The sequence below is a fragment of the Anomalospiza imberbis genome, chromosome 6 (assembly GCF_031753505.1).
Source record: "Anomalospiza imberbis isolate Cuckoo-Finch-1a 21T00152 chromosome 6, ASM3175350v1, whole genome shotgun sequence".
NCBI lineage: Eukaryota > Metazoa > Chordata > Aves > Passeriformes > Viduidae > Anomalospiza > Anomalospiza imberbis.
In genome coordinates, this window is record NC_089686.1 from 13,718,227 (window position 1) to 13,740,307 (window position 22,081).

The 22,081-nt window shown below is 36.6% G+C and overlaps 1 long non-coding RNA gene across 1 annotated transcript in view; it reads right to left on the reverse strand.

The window, feature by feature from the left end:
* Positions 1 to 244: 244 nt before the first annotated feature.
* Positions 245 to 22,081, reverse strand: part of LOC137476625 (uncharacterized) — an 87,613-nt gene continuing 65,776 nt past the window's right edge. The window contains exons 3-4 of the long non-coding RNA XR_011000472.1: positions 6,320 to 6,378; positions 245 to 1,770 (exon numbers count right to left, since the gene is read on the reverse strand). This is a non-coding gene — a long non-coding RNA (uncharacterized lncRNA). The remainder of the gene's footprint in view (positions 1,771 to 6,319; positions 6,379 to 22,081) is intronic.

Here is a 22,081-nt window from a genome sequence, read left to right on the forward strand (position 1 = left end):
CCTGGCTGTCACAAAATTATCCTAAGTGAAGATGGAAAAGATGAATGAAAATGTATGAGGCTGAAGATACCCTTTTGAACGGAGTTTTTTTTCATGACATTATGGAAGTAGGATTTAAGTATGTGCCCCTGATCTGTCTTGTGCATGTATATAAAGAACTACTATGCGAATCCTAGTTCAGAAGAGAAGTGTATCTTGACTCGTGCAACTAAACATCCCTGAAATCAGCAGGTACCACAAACAATACCTATTTAACAATAGAAGCACTTTGTATTTCACTTCACAGTTACCTCTGAAAATAACTGGGATTTCAGGCTGAACAGGAAGGTTACACCAGCCACATATGAATTGATATTTATTCTTAAAAATAATAATTAATCTTTCTAAATGTCAATCTATTTATATACAACAGAAATGAGTCACTCTTATTTCACATTAATGAGGAACCATCTTCTTAATGGCTTATGCCGACACAAATATGCTGCTTTCTTGAAGAACGCAGCAATATAGAAAGAAACACTTCTGTTAAAATTCGTGCATAATCAAAACAAATTGAATATCCACTTTTATTTCCATAGGGAACAGAGCTATAAAGATTAATGCTAGACAATGATATTTAATTAAAGGTTATTTACTTTATAAGTACTTCCATGTTTTCAAGACTGGTCTCCTCATTTGAGACAGGAAGGTGTAATGCATTTCTGAGCCATCTAACAGTCATAGGTGGGGGAGACCAGTTCTGATCACAGCACAGTTCTTACAGCAATACTGACAAACTGTCTTGAAAAATTTTTCACATTAAAGAATTCTGGTGTTAAAGAATTTAAATGCATTTTAATTGACTTTTCAAAATTCCATTTTTTATTCACAAACACACCTGAACACAATAACAGGAATTCTTTTTTATATGCATTATTCTCTCTGATGGTATCTTGTTGTGTTGTTCATATACTCCTCTCTTCATTTTTGAGAAACAAAATACTGTTCTTCCAAGTAATGCTCTTCCAAGTAATAACCAAATAAGTTTTTTTCCTTGGGCATTAGACAGTTGCTGTTTCCAGACTATTTCTTTTTTTAATAAATTGTTAACTACTTCAGTGAAATTAGGGGAACTAGTTTGTGTATGAATGCAGATACTGATGTGAGGAATTAAAGGGAGTACAGAAGAAAATTGCACAGCATGGCACTTTCATTTGTTTTTTGAGGCTAAAATTTACAGTTAGACTTTGGAACACCAATTTCTAAGAGAAGATTTATTTTTAGAATTAAAGAATTGTTGAGATATATGTAACTGATGATTGTTTCTCATCAGTATGAATACACAACCCCCAAACACAACACTTTCAATAACAGTTGTATTAGCCATCTACAGCTACAAGGCTGTTTAAAATACACAAATAAAATGGCTTTATTTGGATTGTAATTAACATGGCAAATATCGCAATATTCTACAGGAAACAAACATTCCCAATCTATGTATTTTATTTTTTCTGACAACTGGCAAAGTATATTTTACTGCAGAATGCTTTATTGCTTCTTAACTATTCACCCTACACAGTATACATAAAAGCTTAATGAGTATAGCTGCATAAAAACTAATTTTAATGCTTTTAAAATCAATGGTGAACAAAATGTTGTTTAGATTGTTTTTCAAACAACTATACCACATCTGATCCTTTGAGGAAAAGCAATTACTTCTTCTTGTCATAGCCAATACATTTCTTCATTCTCCCATTTCAGTTGTACCATTCTTAGGGACCTTTACACCAGCTACAATGCAAACAGTTAAACATTTGAGCAAATATAAAAGAATATTGTTATTAAATGTCTAATCAATAAAATGCCACTTCCACTAATAGGCTAGCTGTGAGGAGGGCAAGAGGAGCAAAAATAAAAAACTTTTTTTTCCAAACTAACAAATCACATATGCAAGTTTGACTAATTAAATATATCTTTAAGGAAAATTTGCAGAAAAAAAATATGTAAAAGGTATACAAAAATCTCTATAAGACAGTCTATAATCTAGATTTATTTCCTGCTTCTTTTAACCACTCTGTGAGTAAATATCAGCTTTTTTGTATTTTATAAAGAAACATCAAATGTAATCATTTTTTGTAAGTTTCAACTGCTATAAATCATTGGGAACTTAATGCACACCTAATTTATGCAATTGCATTGGTAGCAGGGAAATCATCATTGTTTAGTGTTTTGTATCTCTGTCATTCTCTCACAGAGAATTTTATTATAGTAGGCACCACAATTGTGGAGAGTTTCTTAGCATTTATATTAATGAGATCAATTTTTAAAGTATGTAATTCAGTCATAAAAACTGAGATCATAGCCTGAAAGTGTTAGTTTGTGAATTTCCAAACATGCATGCGCGCGCACACACACACACTCACAAAGACACACGTACACATTTTCTGATTTAAATGCTTCTTTTTGTTTCCCTTAATCTGCACTTCTGAAGTCTAAAAAATATATTCCTCCTTTTTTATCAATTTTTGCAGTCCATCAGGCCAGAATACTATTTCTGTGGTACAGTCAAAGAAACAAATAACAACAACCAACCAAATGGCTGAGGTATTGAGGTTTATAAAGCATCCTTAACACATGCATGAAAGTCACTTTCCATATGCAGTTTCAATACATTCAGTATTATATTTCAGAAATAGAAAAACATACATGTTACTAAATGTGCACTATTATTCATAAGTTTTTTTCTGGACACATACATGAAGTGTGTATTGAATCCATAGTAAAAGTTGTGTAGAAACATTACTAAACATGCTTGCGTATAGCCCTCCTCCTGTCATTGCAACACAGCCTCTGTCTCCTCCTGTCATTGCAACACAGCCTCTGTTGATAATGTTACAAAGAAGTGTTTCTTTAAAAAGTCATGTTGCAGAAGATTTTTCGTGCAAGGGCTGCAGTTTCAAGCTCTGCCTTTACTACAATACTGCAACTGGGTTTTGGGCAACTTGCTCTTACCACTATAATTAATTCAGCCATTTGGAAAGAGGGTTTTGGGGAGCATTTGTTTAACCTCCTTCTATAGCTGCCTGTCCCAGTAAAAATCTTCTACATCACAGGTCTTGTATTTTCTAATCAGAGTTATGTAAGTGCTTCTTTTGTAATTATTTTGTTTCTTCCTTCAGAATGTAAATAGTTAGACTGCAACAGACACAACAGAACCTGAGAACAAAAGTGCAGGCCCAGCCAATTCAGTAAGGAATTAAGTAAAAATCGGGGGAAAAAAAAAAAAAAAAGAGAGAGATTAAATTTCAACTTTAAGGTAATAAAAGATGGAGATGGAGGTGCCAATGAAATCTGCCGAAACTAAATTTCAGAAGCACGGCTTTCTCATCTTGAAATGTTACACCCATAAAAGCAGCCTATAAAATTAATCTACCTGGAGATTTTCCATGTTAAATCAGCTCAGAAATAACTTTTGAGCACTTATGGCATTATATCTAAAATACATATTCTCCTGTTGTCCATATATCAAAATCCTGTATATTTTGAAAAATAAGCTCCGAGCTGCAGTGAAATGTTTGTATTATAAGACAGAACAGTAAAAAGTATATCACTTTCAGAGAGATTTGACATTTATAAGCGTTCTCTAAAAATTTGCATCGGGTAGCAGTATTGGGTGTGTATGCTGCTTAAAGCTTCCTAAATTCACTTTTTTGAAGAGAAGTATATGGAACAGTGAAAGGCAACAAAAAAAGGCAAAAAGCGTATATTAACCTACATCTGAAAATGAAATTCCTAAAATGCTATTGTTACCCATTAACCAGAGTCAAGTGTGGTCCATTCATATAAACTCTTTCATTCTGTTTGCTCAAGAGAAAAGGACATTCAGTATGAGAAAGAGAATATCAGTGGACTAATTTCCAAAGAAAACATTTACTTCTCACAGGAAAATAATGTGCATTTTCAGTTTGTCAGAACTGAAAATAAAGAGCATTTAGATAACATTGTTCATATTCTAATCAATTAGGTTATTGTAAAAATTAACATGAGGTATGTAATAATTTGTGCAAATTTAAAGGTAGCATTTTTTTCCTGCCTAGAAAGCTGTAATAGGCAAAGTGGCTGACACAAGAAGAGAAGGAAAAAAAAAAAAAGATGAGAAAAAGATTCCATACATTTGGGTCCTTTCCAAGAACTTTACCACATTTTACAGATTCTCAGTTTTCAAATAAAGGTGTCTTAGCCCTTTGAATTGTGGAGATATTCCTGCCTCTGTAAATCAATGTGTTGTTTCTAGCCAGCCTAGCAGAAATCTGTCTACAGCCAGTCAGACAGAAACAATAGGAGTGACAATTATATGTACTCTTTTCCCTCCCTCCAAAATTATTGTGGTTTTGCCTTAAAATTGCAAGGCAATTTTATTAAAGGATGTGTTAGTGTTCAAAACACTACGTTAGAATTGAGCAGAGGTTGCACTGTAAAAGCACATATAACTAAAGTTTACAGCCTCCTTTTTTTTTGCTTATACAATGTCAGTTTGTGTTACTTTTATCAACTGAGCATTGCAGATTAGGCAGGGAGACGAACACTGTAAGGAAATAAATTTGGGATGAGCATTGGGATTTTATCAGGTCTGGATGTTTAGTCAAATATGATGTTTCAGGCAAAGTTATTGAAAAAGGGGAGAAAAAAGCCAGTTGCAGACTGAAGTGTACCAAGTCGAACCACTGTTAAAGCACTGCATTCCATGCAGGAAGCAGCTTCAGAAAATCTTGATTAATGTGATAAAAAATATATTGGTGAAATATCTCAGCATTTCAACCGACATGGCTGAGTTCAGGACTTGGTCCAATCCTTTTTTTTCATTTGCTCACCTGAAACTCCCATTAAAATCTATTTTGCCTTCCTGTTCCAGCTGTTTATAAATTACCTTAATTTACTTCTCCAAAAATCCACCTGAACTTTAGTGAAACATTTGGTTTCACAATTTATCAAGTGTACAACGGTGCTGTGGTACAGCATGTTGTTAATGCGCTTTATGTTTCTGAATCTGGAAGCTCTCAGTGAGTTAAACATGTTCACTCACGTTTCTGACACATTTATCCGCAGAACGGGTTCAGAGGTGGACATTCTTTGATGTGAAATCAAGGTGCTACAGAATTCTGCAGAATCTATAGAAATACCTCCACAGATTTTGCCAAAAAACCTCAGCAGATTTATATTGGCCCTGCCAATGACTTTCTGTTTAACTTGTAATCAAAACAACTCAAACCCAGTTACTGTTTGCATATCTGCCAAGCCTCTCAATTTCAGCAGTAGGCAGCAGACTCTCAGTATGACAGCCTGTCTTTCAGATTCAAGCTGAATCTGCCAAGGCTCCACTACAGAGGCAACTGGTAAATTAAATGCCAACAACCAAGGACATTCATGTACCTTTACACTCTGCACATGAAGAGACATCACAGGCCTCTTCATTCTAATGGGTGCTTTGTGTGTTTTGGGCTGCAAAGTAAAGAGTGCCTGCTCTTATGCATAATGAAACCATTGCATATATATTAGTTTAGCTGTATTGCACTAATTCTGTGGTCACAAATTACCTAAGAGGTTTTCTTGTTACAGAAAACGAGAAAATTCTTTTGTTAGTGAAATTGACCCACTGAAATCAAGCAGAGAAAGCAAAAATCAACTTTTAAGCCCTCTTCTACCTAAAGACAGCAGATAACATTATGTAGCCAGGTAACAGAAGAGTCATTGTTAAGGGTAACCGAAAAAAATAAACAGTCAAAATCATACTGTCAAATCTTTAATTCTCTTGTTCGTAATATGAGCACGCTCTCTGATTCTGAAGAGGAGGATCTTTTTAAAACCATCAGTACTGCTTATTATTCTTTATAGCAAGCAGAAGATGTTAATTACATTTATGTAATATTGACTCTTATTAATACCTACAACTTGCATGAGACTTTTTGATTATTGATAGCTGATGCAGTCTCTATTGCAAAGCTTAGATTGTATTAGAGATTTTGAGTGCACAACCATAATACAACCAGAGATATTAATACCACTGAGCATAAATAACAGCACTTGACAGACTCAAGTAGGGGGAAAAAGCACTAACACTGGTTACTCTAATGGATAGAATAAATGATAGAATCATATAATGAGTTTACAGCAGCCAGGTTTAGTGAAATCTGTTTCTGAAGTAAGAAGCGGGGCTGGGGAGGGGGAAGATAGCAGTTTTGGTAACAGAATGAGGGTATGAACACATTAAAAATTAACAGGGTGTTTTCAGATAATTGAAAGAAAAAGCACCAGCATGGGAAATTTAGCTGTTGTAACTCACATGGTTCTACAGTGGGCATTATCACTGTTTCCTGTCATGGATTTAATCTGCCATCACACCTGTAAATGAAAGAAAGACATATGAGCTTCCCAAGAGTTCCTACAATAACATGAGAGGGTTTTATTTTTCTTTTTCTTTTTTTTTAATAGAGTGCGGGAGAGAAATCTTCAGTTACTGTTGTGCAAGTGTCTTTTTTATTTACTGTAATTTGGCAGACACATCTCTGCAAGACTTCAGAGCTAAGAAAGTGGAAAACTTTGACATTCCTTTGACTTGAGTTGGTGAAGATGCATCTTCTTAGCAACTGTAGAGAAATATTATATTGTTGCAGCTGCCTGGTGATAGCAGTGAACTTTGCTTCATTTTGCAGTGCCAGTTCTTCCTTTCTCCACTTCCATCCAGCATCTGCACTACTTACCTTTGTCACACCAAGATTTACTTTAACTGGAACTTTGTCAGGTACCCCCAGAAAAAATGACAAACTACAATTAATCTATAATTGTATTATGAGCCTGAAGGCATGAACTTCTTGGAAAAGAATTCACCTTCTATGGACACACACACGGGGGAATATTACAGGGATATTTGCAATTCCAGACCTCACAATTTCATTAATCAATGAGTAAATCTGTTAGCAACCAGTCATGCTCTTTTGCTGTGTGACCTAATCTTTACCTTGAACTCATCATTTCCTGATTTTATGTCATTTCTAGGTCCTGATGGAGTGGTCACTGAAGCTACAAGCAAAACTCTTATGAATCATAGGGGCTGCAGCATCAGGTTCCTGAATCAGTCCTTCCCCTTCCATTTATTAACAGTATTTTGTAATTATGTAAGTGAAATATGTCATTAATAATATGTACTTAACAGTGGAAGTTATAGGCATCTGTCCTTCAAGATTAAAAAAAAAACCACAGCTCCAGAAATCCTTGTGGTTCTCAAGTTCCCTTTTTCTCTACTCCTTTATTTCAGCCACCTGTCTGTAGGCTGGAAGTTAGCTGCTGGTGAGCCTGAGACAGGGATGGTGCAGCCAGTAGGACCGGCAGCTAAAAATCTCATGTATCTCTGGTATATAAAGACACGCTATCCCCTCCCTGAGGCCTACCTAAGTTAGAACATAAAGTACAAGTACATACAAGTTAAAAATAATGAAACTTCTCCAGTCTCCAGGAGCTACTGAATTTGACTTCTCTGAACAGATATTTTGATGTAAATATTCTCCCAAACCTAACTTTAAACAATTCAGTTCTGTCTGTCTCTGCTAGATATGTTTTGTTAGAGCCTTTTTTTTTTTACAGTAAAAAATTCTCATCAAAAAAATGGTTAATAGATGCAGTTTAGGGAACAAAAAGAAAAAAAAAATCAAAAAACTAAAACCAATAAAAAAACAAAACAGAACAAAACACACATACATAGGTTTCACTAATAATAGGGTAATAATTTCCTAGTTTGCATTCTGACCCACCCGAGGGCAACTAGCTTGGGGCTGGGGGAGGGGAGCAGAACTGGGTGATTAAAGGGTTAATATTCAAATGAGAAATTTGCAAGGCCTGCATAATGGAACTGCCACCCTGATAACAATAGGAATTTTTAACAATATCGAGCCTTGTTAGCAAGAGAGTTACAAGCATTGAGGGCAATCAGTGTGTCTTGTCAGTTTCTTTTTATCTACCATCTCCAACCGCCAAGGAACCGAAATGAAGCACTTTGGAATTATCAATTTCAGCCACATTTGCATAACAAAGCCCCCGAGGAAGAGGCATGATAAATGTGAAGGACCCCTCTTGGAAAAGGAACTGTCAACCGCGCCCCGAAAGATTCTCCGACCGAGCGCATTCTCGGGGATTGTAGTCAGCGAAAATAAAATGAAAGCATTAAAGAAAGTCATTCTCTCAGAGAGAAAAATCTCCCCCTCTGCACAGAGAGAACTGGATGAAATGACATTATGCATATGAAAATGTCCAGAAAGATGTTTGATTTATGTATGCATTAGATGCAAATTCCATTACCGCACGCGCGCTGTTGTGTGATTTGGCTCTGAACACATCACTGCCCTGATCAAATCTGATCTCATTAATTCCGACAAGGAGAGAGAGAGGGAATTGAGAAGAATTTATGGCCTGGACACTTGAAAGAAGTAAATTGTAATTCTGTTTAAAGCTGTAGCGAACCTTTTAAACACCTTTTATTATAGAAAAAAGCACTTACTTTTATAACACTGTTAGAACTTACTTAATCTTGTACTTGGAACTTCTAGTCCTCATTTAAAAAAATCTATGACCTTGTTTGGTGGGGGAGGTGGGAAGGGAGAGAGAGACAGAGACAGAGAGAGAGAGCAAAAAATACGCCTGTCTTAGACTGAAATCCAGCAGAAGCATCATAATAATATGATCAAAGAGGACCTATTGACTATCTGAATAATCGTGTGAAAATTCTGCTCTGCTGGTGTATGTTTATTTTTAAACAATCTTTTAATATCCTCAAATCAAATGTCAAATACTTTACAAGTGTTTTTATGAGAGATAGACATTGCATGCTTAAAAATGTTATTAATTGTGATCTAGATTAAAAAAATGAGTCATGTTTTATAACAATATTCTCAAGCACTGCAATGGTGTCAGCTAAAACTGATATGTGTTCCATTCTGAGATATAGACAATTTAAAGACAAAAAATTCCATATCTTTGCTAAAAAGGAAGTATATTACTGTAGGGGGAAAAAATGTTTCTTACATTAATAAAGATTCTTATCCTTGTTTTGCTCCTGAGAAAGACCTTAATAACTCATTTCCTCCCTTCATGAAAGATAATCACCCTTCATGGGTGAGATATCCTGTATTTACTTGATACCAAGTGTAAAACTGAAATAGTGTCTCAATATGTTATTGCATTGTATAATCAGTGTTCCTCCCCCAACATTCATGAACCCCTAGGGTGCTTCATAGCCTAGAATAGTTTCATTTCTGTTATGCATCTTCCGTTTTAGTGAGATATGATGAAGTACCTCCCCAGCAAAGAACAGAGAGGAAGAGAGTGAAAGGAAAAAAAAAAAAAAAAAAACAAGTGCCCCTTGATTCCGAAAATCTTAGTTGCCTATTACGATTCATTTACAGAGAAGTGAATGATTTCTGCAGTCTCCCCAATGAAGCCTGCAGCTTTCTTTGATAATCTGATCCAATTGAAGTAACTGTTGAGCAAATGTTACCCAGAGAGATTCAGAAAACTTATAATTTATTGTATGTATAAACACAAAACAATAACTTGTAAGTAAACCACGTGAACACAAAACTTGCAGGTAAACCATGAGAATGTATTTTAAACATCATTCACATTTTCAATGGTTAATATTGATTTATTGCGGAGGTTTTTTTTTCAATCTTTCCACATGCAGAAACTATGTGTTTACATATCCAAATGCAGAAAAATGTTACCCTTTGAAATGTTATTTTAGTATTTTTGGCTACCAAATTCAATCATTAGCTTATAAAAAGGGAACACAGACCTGATTTATGTAGAAATTTCAATGGAATCCTAAGTATGCATTCAAAAACCACTTTGCAGAAACATGCAGACATTATAATATATAAATGAGTACAGATATATCCTGTCATTTTATTATTGTGTCCTCACTATGTACACATTTTTGTAGAAGTATTTGAAAGAGCTCATGTATACATGAAAAATAGCAGAGAAATGTATTTTGTAAGCTTATAATAAAGTGGGCATTTGTTAAGGTGAATATGAATGCTGCTTTTTGACTGTACTAAATTGAGTACACCGAAACATGCAGTGTGCATTGTGCTGAGAGCATGAAACAACTTAGCAATTTGTATATCTAAAATATAATTATGTACGATGCAATATTTATGTGACTGAGAATTCTAAAGAATTATTTCTTCTAAATAAGCACCCTTTCCATTATTAACTGGAGTGTGGATTACTTTACGTTATGTTTAAGGGGAAAAAAATCACTCAGAATATTCCTCGCGTGTTGACTTTCAGAAAATTAGAACAGTGTGAGAGAAACTGTAATTGTAAAATTTGGTTTGGTGTTTTACATAAGGTTATCTCCCTCCTCCTGCATACCCTTTAGCATATCACTGAATGCATTTTATTAAAATATTCAAGCCACCTGTCCATTTGAAGCTGTTTCAGTTATCACCCAAAAATAAAAGCAATTTTGTATTTCCGAACACAGGAACCCAGAAATAAGTTTCCACTACTGGTGGCTAATTAAGCAGACTGGGCTTGCTGTCCCTTTAAAAAAAAGAAGAAGAAGAAAAAAAAAAAAAAAAGCCCAAGCCAAACCACAACAACAACAAAAGAAACCACATCCTTTTTGCCACCCTAACCCCTCCTCCTGGTCCCCCCCAAATACACACAGAGACACACAGACTACCCTTCAATGAGTGGTTCAGGCTCCCTGATTAAGGTCATGCCGTTTGTTCATTACTGGCCTGGCTAATGTGATTGAATTGGAACAATACCTTTGAACTCCTTGGCTCTGATCTGCATACTAATTGACTCTCTTGTCCTTGGTAGTGACCTTGACAGGCTTTCCACCACTCTCAGAATGGCTGACCAGTTTCTTATCAAAAGTTCCTAGTAAAAAAAGCCCCAACCCCAAAATACGAATTAGTCATTTGTACTACTTCTCTCTGTATTCATATTTCCTTATATACCATTAGAAAAAGCAAAATTTTTACTCCCTAGCTCCCCCTGGATGCTTATTAATACTTGAAAATCACAGTGTCACTTTAAAGTACTGAAACAGTGACAGCATTGTTTTGAAAGAGTTCATTGTTGCAGCTCAAAACACATTTTGCACGTATTTTCAGGTGGCTTTTTTCCATGTTACACAGAGTTGCAGTTTAACTCATGGACCTTTACATCATCGAAATTTTTCCTTCTTTTTTTTTAATACAAAAAAAATCCTGGTTGTAGCCTAAGAAAACAGTACAAATTAGCTTCCTTTTCAGAATTTACATTAGCATGCTAACAGTCTGCATTTCAACAGGTTCTATAGTAATAGAAATACTATTGTTTCAAACAAAACAAAATCAAGCCATGCAGAACACTGAATCTAGAAAATGCCAGGTTTAAGGTAGTGAGCTAAGGATTTTACTTTCCTATCTCTGGGGCTCTTAGAGCAATGTATTTCTCCAGAGAGTCAAGATTTCTATACAGAAGACATTATTAAGCACTGCAGCAATATTTATGAAAAAAGCAGTACAGGAGAATATTCTTCTGACTGGAAAGGAGAGGTTTACTTCACTTTTACTGGAGTGGAAGTCTACCTTGTGAGACAAGTGTCAGCCTCAGTGAACTTTTATTCTTAAAGTAATGAAGTAATAGTTAAATCAAACTAAAATTACATATCACCAAGAAAAAGAGATGGAAAGCATGCCAATAAATATTCTTTGTCAGGTGGTCCATGAAGATCCACTTTAGGAAAATTTATATTTTTTCTTTAATATTCATTCTTACTTAAGATGATATCTATTGCAGGGAAAACAGCTGGAATTTTAAGTCATTTAGTAACACTTTGCACTTCTTTAGGTTCTCATAGGGCTTTAGAAATATGAAGGAATTAATATGTATTATTACCAGGTGAAGTATTATTATGGAACATTAATAATGAACTGCAAATATACAAATAGTAAACCAAATTACAGAAATTTTAGCACACATTTTTCATGCAATTTCCATTTTTATTCTGCTTGGGTAACCAGATCAGCTGTTTTGAAAAAAAGTCTCGAAACAGAGGCTTTCACTACTGAGAAATTATTTTTTTAGTTTTTAAGGGAATAATATCCAAGACCTTAGACAGAGAGCTCACAAATTTGGCATCCAGTTCAAAACCATTATAGAAATAAGTAATAAAATTCAGATCTTGGTCCAAATTTTCCTAAAAATTCAAGACCGGCCTGAATCAAAAATTCCAGTATGAATTCCAGAATTTTAATACAAGGGAACGTGTGGGGCTTGGTTTGCTTCCCATGACTTCTTCTGTTCAGTACAGAAGTATGGACACAGGCTTCTCATCGCCCCACTGGAGTCTGCACACGTCATCTGCAATGTCCCTGCACTGCTGGGGAAAGCCTCGGGTGCTGAGACAGGAAAGGCAGACAGGGCAAGGTGCAGAGTCCAGCTGCAGACACCTGCAGCAGCAGCAGCAGTGCAGGGAAAACCTGCGAGAAGGATCCCTGCCACAGCACCAGGGCTGAGAAGAGGCACGTGCAGGTAGCTGGATCTGTGAGCAAATTAAATCTCCACAGCACCACACAAGCGACACAGGACAGAAGAATGCATTTTTGAAGGTATTTTTTTGCCTAAAACACATACAGGCAGTTATAGGTGTTTTCAAATGCATTTGGGCCAAATTCTTATTAACTTCAATTTGCCTTGAGTCCGTACAAACAGCAGCTGAACAGGTGAAGTTAGCATTTATATAAATTACCAATCAATTTTTCTCACAAAAAATAGCACTAATTATGCAAAAAATTAACATTTCTGGTATTCTGAGACCTTCCTAAAGTATACTGTACGCTAAAATATACCTGGTGTCCCTGCAGCAAGAAAGCATGCAGAGGAGTTTTTTTTTAGCAAGAAAGATTAGCTGGAAAGAATGCACCCTATGAAACAAGGCTCTGCTCTCTCATAGATTTTATTTTCCTTTCTCACAATTTGTCCATCCTTGGTTTTAGGACACAACTAAAAACTGGTATGGCCATCACTGTCACTATTTAATTTTATTTAAGCAGTGAGCACCACCTACTGCAGGGGAAGATTGCAACCTATTTAGTCACTACATCAATCACTTCCTATAATAATTTGTTTTCCTAAAGCTGTTACTGCTGAAGTTCTGACCAGACCTATTTATAGGTTTCATATGAGATAGGAGCTGGTCACTGCTCAAAATAGAGTTCTTGCGAGCTATCTGCAGCACATCTAGGCCTTAGATACTAACCAGCTAAAGGAAAATGAAAAAGATCTAATAAATTAACCTAGTATATAAAGCAAGACTTCAAACAAAGGCAGCTAGTGGGAGAAATTAGTTTGTTCTACTCTCGATACTTGATCTGTGACTAAAACATTAGAGAAACTGTTCACTGACTGGGGTAACAGCTGTTCAACTCCTTAAAATAATAAATAAGTGAGTTTTAGCACTGAGTTTGTTGTGCTTCTATATGACAGATAGACTTGGTTTAGGAAAAAGGAAGGAAGGGCACAAAAAGTCTCTCCCCTTTCCTATATCAGTAGAAAGGCAGGGATTCTGGCATCACTTATGTGGTGCTCATGCACCCTCTTCTCACTGCAGATGAAACCCCCTCACCTGCTCTCCTCTTATCCATTTTCTCACAGCTACCACTTCCTGCTCACCTAGTTGCTCCCTAACCTGATTCAATAAAAGCTATTTCGTTAAGCTGCATCATTTTGGCTGCTTTGGACTGGAAAGCCATTCTGTGACTCATGCCAGTAGACCTGAGGAGCCAGTAACTTTCAGCAGGAGCCTGGCTGTGAGCTGAGGGGATGCTTAAGCAGGAGGAATCAGGGTACCATCTGCAGCCAGAACAGGCTGACTGCAGCACAGAACTGTTGCAAAGCTATGCTAAGTTACACTGGTCAAAGAGGTTCCTCAGCAGCTTCTGTCTGTGATAGAGGAAATGTGAGCTCTGTCAGTCCTGGTCCTGCCATCACACCAGGATAAAAGTAAAGACCCTCCGTACTTCTGAGGATGAGGCAAATAAAATGCTCAGCTGAACGCCCTGCTGGGCATTACAGTAAGATTGCACATGCCTGCAGAGTGCAAGTGCAATGTATGCCTGTAGATATGTCAGAGGACTATTAAAAAAAAAAAGTCAATATAATCAAAACACCTGCAAAACAACATAGACTTCTGCTTCTAGCGCTTATTGTTTTTTACTTACAGCTGACATGATGTTGGCAGCATAAGGCAGAGAAAACCATCCCCTCCAATTTCATCATAATGACCATTATCTTGATTTCTTTTGGAACATTTAGCAATATATAGATATATGTAGAGACATACTGATTATAAAAATTAATCTAAAATTTTCTCTATGCCTTTCTGTCCAAGAAAAGCACAAGAAAACGAACACGTGACAGCTGTGGAAATGCATAGAACAAGACACACAGCAAGTGTGGTGATGAACAAGGTGTAGTAACCAGAAGGAAAAGAACATAATGAAAGTGAAAAGTATTAATTATTGATAAGATAAGGGACAGGTAATTACCACACTTCATATCTGCCTACCTGCTATAAGGATAGAGAAGACATTTTTTAGCTAATAGGTAGAGTGGTGGGTGTTTGCTCTTTTGGGTCTGTAGGCAGGTTCCCTTCTTCTTTGCTGGCTGGCACTGTCATACACAGACTGCATTATTCCAGGTAATTGCCAGAAGTCTATTGAAATCACTTAAATAACAATAATAACAATAAGGATAACTATTACAGTCGGATCTGATCAGAATACAGGTTAAAACGAAAGTCCAAGACTAAAACACATCCTTCAGCTTGGACAGGAGGACAGATAATCACATGAAAAGAGTCCATTATTTTACTTCACATAAAAGCTATAGTGAGAGATTTATAGCCAGCAGCAAACTTTAAAACAGTTGAAACCAATGAGAGAGTAAATACCAAACATAATATGTGCAAACACTCACATGCAGAACTTAGGATATACATTACATGTATCATGCAGACTGGGGAAAAAAAGCTTAAGTAAATTCTAGACATTTACCTTCTAGACAGAGATCTGAGGCATGTCTCAGTATTGCTTTTGCCCTTTTCTAGTTTTATTCCATCCCTTGCTGTACTGTTTTTGTCCACTCATGCAGTAATTTCTTATTTAAGAGGATAATATTTCTCACCATTTTATTTCAATCACCATCCCTTAATGACTACTTCTTTGTTAATTGAATAAAGACTTCTATATTAACCATTTAATCTAAAAGATTAGTGTAAAATCATGTGACAGCAATATAACAACAGCAAAGCTGAACCTCAAGGCACAAACTCTATGCTGTTAGTTATCCCTGACACACTGTAATGAGAACATTCATAACAAAATCCTTCTTAGTGGTAATGCACCTGTCTTCAGGCTTGCAACATATTTGTTGTCTCCGAGCTATCTTGATAAATGTCAAGTTGGTTTTCATTTCTTTTTGTTTAAAGGTGGTGTTAAGTTAGTAGGTTGATGAAGAAAGCATCAACATAGGTTCCTACACTCTTTTTTCTGATCTGGCAGGAGATGAGCTATCATTTGGTTAGTCACCAAGACATTCTGGACCTCGGATAGTCCTCTGACTTGTCAGCCTCTAGTCAGATATGAATCTGCTGATGTTCACACTCATGAGAAATGCCATGCTCATGCCTAAGAAACCAGTGAGCCAGTGCGCTGCATAACAAAAGCCCAGGTGCTAAAGCAGTTCAGGGATGCTGTTCTCCAAAGCTCTTCCTGCCACTGTGAACTCAAATAACACAGCAGGGCTCCTACTAGTTGCATGAGAGGACTGCCACTGGGACCATGCATTCACTTACTCAGACTTCTCTCAAGAGCCACAGCTTGGCTACACTCGCCTCCTGCAAACAGCTGAGCAGTGCTGAGCCTGCATTTGGACTGAGGGACAAGCCAGACCACCATTCTGGATATGTGTTTACTTGCTTCAGAAAGTCCCCCTCTCTTTTAGTATATTTGTGTTGCCCTTTCACTGAGTGCAGGTGCTAGTTTAGCAGTACCAGACATCTCCAACGTTGCAGGTTATAAAAGGTGCCATTTTTCTAACATTTCTTGTTCCTGTTAGTTCACAAAGCAGAAGACTTAAAGGGCCTTGTGCCATGAGGATATTCACAAGTTCAGTGATTCCCAGACAAGGGATTGTGACCTCTGGCGACATGAAAGAGATTCAAAAATGTAAAATGCAGCACCTTTCATCTGACAGGCTGCAGCTGAACAGAGAAGTAGACTATGATGTTTCCCAAAATGTAGGTGCCAGAAAATGGGTGCTGGCAGCTAAATCTTGCCTACCTGAAACAAATTTGTTTTCCCTGAAGTACCTACTGTGAGCATAACTGCCTAAAGATATATATTATAGGCTGAAAGCCTGACCTTTTAGTCACTTATTTACAATTGAATTTGGAGGAAAAACAAACAACCTCAAAAACAGCAGCATGGGGACAATGAAAATAGCACAGAGAAAGACCTGTCAGATGGGGGCATCACTGTGACAATCTAAACCGGTTCCCTTGAAGATTATGCATCTCTGCTCCTTCAACATAATTCTTTATCTAGGGATCATCTGCCTTCAGCTTGGTTGTCCAGGGTGGTCCACAGACAGTCTCTTAAGGGCACACAACGGGGCTCAGGAGCTGGGAGACAAAGCACCTCTTTAGAGGGGCACCTGTGAAAGGCAGAGGCTCCCACACCTTCCACATTCAACAGGGGCTGAGAAACCACGGCTTTGTGCAAAGAGATGATACCTCCAAAAAGGTGATTGGCAGCATCTTGCTTCTGTGAAAGGCAGTATCTCCCAGCTCTTGCTGAGTTTCAAACAGCATGCTTAACTTCTAATTTGGGAAAGAAAAATACCATCTGGCACCTCAACTTTGAAAAGTTGCCAAACCTTGACTTACTCTCTGAATCTTCCCCAGGAAATCATGGGAACTACCTACCAAGAAAATCATTACAAAGTGTGAGCAAGGCTCACACAAGCTAGCTACATGTAATCTATCACAATGTGTCTTTAAACAGAAAAGTAACTGATTTTTGGGGCAGTTTAGTCAAGCAGTCACCTTAAGAACTTGCTTGAGTCTCCAGTTCTGACTCCAGCTGGAAGATAATGAATCACAACTGCAAATTCTTGGTGGATTTTCATAAAAAGGAAAAAAAATTGTCTTTTCTAAATTAAGAAATTGAAGATGACAATTTTAGAAGGCTAACAATGAGCACTGCAGGATCATGCTGGATAGCACCAGACAACATAAGCATTTGATTCATGTTTGTACTCATTAAAGACTTGTGTATTGCTAAGAATACTATTCTTTGGATATAAAATTGTTTTTAAATAAAAAACATCAGAAGAATCAGTTTGTTAGAAGAAAATGCATTCACATCAGCGAAAAGATTTTTAAATTAAAGTCAATAAAGAATGAAGTGAAGTCTAAGAAAAGGGAAGATCTGAGAAGAGAAATAAAATTGTTGTTCTTCACTACCTCATTATTTGTAACCAGTGATATGTAAACTTCATGTTATAATAGAGGATCAATTGAGATGCAAATATCTGAGTCTTAATTGTATACATGGAAGAAAGAAAACAGCAAAAATATTCAAGCATGCTTTATTTTGCTATTTCTATGTCCTCCAAGATGTACATTCAAAGTTTAAGCAGCAACACATCACCTGGGTAGATTTATATGGAAAAAAGTGAATAAATGCCATTACAAATATTATGTGCAAATTGAAAACCATAGAAATATGCATTGTACTATAGCCAAACTGTAGCAAATCTGTAATATTATTAGTTCAAATTATTTTAGATTAGATGTGTTCTATAGCAATCGTATATATCAAAGTCACTAAGGCATTGAACTCATTTCTACGTTGTTTTACTCAAGTAAAACTTCTTTTGAATTCAAGCATACAAATTCAAGCCATTTATGGTTTTAAGTCTCATACATGTATCTGTACAGAGATGAAGAATGTATCTATTTATTCTTTAACAATATGCTGAATAAAGCTCAAGTGTACCAATTTTAGAACCGTATATTTCTTTAGTCTAATTGTTAAGTCACTTTTCCATGGGGACAGACCTTCTTCTGCTCAAGTCTCTCTCTGTGATTCAATATATGCACAGTTCTCATTATGCTAACTGGGGCTGTGTGTGTAGCTGGGTGCAAAATTCACATCCCTCATGCAAAGCCTGATATCACAGTGTTTGCAACACTGAGTCCTGACACGAGGTTTTGCAGATATGGAATGCACTTCCACAATCCTCCTAAGTACCAAAATCCCTGGGTCTCATTGTATTCCCATCCCTCTTGTTTTTTCAATCAAACCATATAGTTGGCTTTTATAATAATGACTCAGGCCAAAGCCCTCCCACAGTCAAAGGAAAGATTCCCTAGGTCTTTGACAGACCCTGAAACACCTTGTATATTCTTTAGCCATTTACAGCTTACATTCCTGCAATGCCATGGGAGACTGTGTTATGAAAATTGACCCCACAGTGTAATCAGTGGTACAGAATTTTCTCCTGTGAAGTTTTTTCCTTCTTTGCCTTGTGTGCAATTATGTGAATTTCAGCATCATTTCAGCATTTGTATAGCATGGAGGGCTCAGTTTCACCCAGATATTATCCATGGCCAAGGAAAATCTGTCACTTAAGCTGTACTTCATTCCCTAAATTCAGTTTCATTTACAGTCATGGTATATATAAGCAACACCTGCATACTCAAGATATTTTTACAGTTTGGAAAAAGGTTGTACACTTTAAAGGCCAGACTATATGCAGACATGCATGTGTATGTCCTAACTTCAACAAGAAAGGCCTTGTTGGAAACAGCACATACAAAGTGTGTCAATCTTCTGGCTATGGGTCAAAGGTCAGGAACTTTCTATCTGGGCTGGTAAGTACAGAGGAAGTTAGGATGATGATTTCACTCCAACCCATCACGTCCTCTTTCAGTAGAATATTTCTGCTGTGAGAAGGAAGTTGACGCTCACTTCATGCACAAGTGAACTGGAATAGTGCTTGACCATGGAGTTGGAGAATGCAAAGCCAGGCCTACTCCTGGCTACATCATCTTTGGAAAATCACTTCTGTGTTTTCACAATGCTCTAGCAGTGCTCAGCTCACCAGCACATTTGCTGAAATACATCACTAAACTGACACTTATCCAACACGGCCAGAAAAAGTTGTAGTCAAAAGCCTGTGAGAACAAATCATATCCTGCAGCAGCATTATGAAATGTAACATACATCCAAATGTGCAAAACATAGCATAACTGAACTCCCCACATGTATAGGATGCTTTTAGCAAGGCAAAAATAGGATGGAAGAAAAAAAAATGTAAAAAGTTTCTGACTTTCGTTAACCTTCTCTTGTAGTTCAGGTTATTTCTTTAATGCATTTATCTGCTTTAAAATTGTCTCCTTAGCCTCTCAAGGGAAACCAATATAATACACCATCACATTTCTCACAGGAGAAAAAAGAACACTTACTCTTAATAGGTGGCAATTTTGCCAGATGTTATTGACATAGTAAGTGCGAAATTTCAGTGATACTAAATGCAAAGTGCAGAAGATTAAAGAACAATGGAACAAAGTGCAAAATGAAGTTTAAAAAGCAGCAGTGTCAAAGTCAGAGAAAGTGTGAAAAAATTACATTTTAACAACACTATTAAGAACAAGTTTACTAATTACTGTAACTGGCACAAATTTAAAAGTGCCTTCCTTAGACTCAGTAAAGTTTTTCAAAGTGTGATATTTCTTTTCTTGTCAGCATTTTTTTCTTTTCTTTATGCACTGTAGCAGAGACATAACATTATTGTTACTAAAGCAATGACACTTGGAGCTATTTATCTTTCATTTTTTTAACCCTTTCTTACCAAGTAATATTTCTACAAATCCCTCTACGTGAGAAGGGTAGTGAACTACAGAAAATGTTTTGATAACTAATAAAGAACAGTTTAAAATAAACACTATGGAATTTAGTCAGTCATGCTTTACACATTCTCCGGCAATAATGAAATTTACATACTAAAAATGACTTCTCATTAGAAGTTTGGTAAAATCCCATTTTGCTGTTACAAAAAAGAAAAAATCTATATAATGTGCACAGTTTCCTCATATACAATTACCCACTTAAATACAATAATAAAATATTGCAGTTGAGGTGCTACTCTTCTATGAATCAGAGAAGCTCCACTGCTTTCACTGACATCATACCAAGCTTGAAGAACTCCATTTAATTTGTATTCTTCATGTTGTATTGACAAACAGGACCCATCTCTCACCTGGCAGCTGTACATGGACCTCTGCTGAATCTGTTGCAACTACTCTTTTTTTAGCCATCAGCCTTTACACTGGGGCCCATACAGTCTTCTGTGAAACTATAACCAGCAGTAGCAGAGCTAAGACCCAAGTATAGAATCATAAAAACCAAAATTGAATTATTTCAAGCACATGAAAGACCAGGGCTGCTTTGGTGTTGTAGAAGGGACTGCTCATTTGTAGCAGTGCTTCAAGAAGTTCAGAAGTCATTGCCCTGAATGGAGACATAGCCATTCACAGCCATCTATTGCTAGAAAGCAATCTCTAGAGTGGGAGATAATATCTTCACTAGAAAGAATCTCTAGAGTGGGAAATAATATCCTCACTGAAAATTGTTCTGGATTTTTTTACTTTTTGAAGGCCTTAGATTTCAATGAAAATTCTTAGGCCAAAATCTAACACAAAAATTGTCTGATATGACTGAGAGTAAAAAAAAAATCCAGAATAAATCCTTTACATCACTAGTTCTCGATGTTTTTTCTCTGTGTTTTCATTATTCAGTGGGTATATCCAGACTGTAATTGGTAAAGTGAGGTTAGTGTGAAGTTCCCATGATACTTTGATGCAGATAATTCAGACAGAAGCAGCACTTGAATCCATAGTCCATGGTAGTACCTGCCCAAGCCCAGGGTCCTTAAACAACCCACATCACTGAATACCAAAACTTCACTTCAGCATCTCCTAAGTGACATATACAGCAAAAAAATTCCAAATACAGCTCTAGTAGGCAATCCCAATCCCCAATTATTTCTCATCTGAGAAAGGTTTTAATTTAAAGTGCATTTGAAAACGCGAGTAGGAAAGCATCAAGATTTACTAAAATACTACTACTCTCTTAGCTGTGACAAGGGAGAGTTAACTTTGCACAGGATGCAAGTAGCTTGCACTAATTTTGGTTCCATTAGTGGGAGTGCTTCTAGTATATCAATGGCTACCCTTTTCATGGAAATCTGATATTATACAGCTGAATACATCTGCACAACTTTCTTGAGGCACTTTTCATCAAAGTGTATTTATCATACTCATCTATCACCACTTTTCCACCTCATGGCTGCACTTGACTCAATCAAATAATTTGCAAACTAGAAATAAACTCCAACAACTTAAAAAAATGGTGTACTGTACAATTTGATACAAAGCCTACGGCTCTACCCTCTTGAGGATGAAAAGATGGGGCATGGTAGATGATTCACTTGCCAAAAGATCAAATTCTCCTTAACAAATAAAACACAATGTATACGAAACTATACAGAAAGAAAGCCACTGGGATTTTTTTTTTCTGTAGTTGGGAGGAAGAGGCTAAAGTGGCATAATTTCCCATAAATGTACTTTTTAAAGCCACAGAAGACAAGTACAGATCTTGCACACTGATGTTCAGTTAATACCATACAGTTTAATATTGTGAGCACTGAAAAATTGTCTACAGCATATTTAAAAGGAAACACGTTTTTCTTCTTGTATTGTGGGTGTAGTTTGCTCATTTCTGCCTTGAGATGTGTGCAGTTGATGGTGTTCACCTTTTTCATTGCTGTTTGACAGAGATTTTCAGCATTGGCCTGTAGCAATGATGTGTGTTGTCTTCCCCTCAGATGTAAGCTTACAGGGAGTTTGGCATGTCAGGTCTGCAGTGACCAGCAGCTCTTGGTTTCACTATATCAAACAGTAAATAAATGCTGACCCAGACGATTA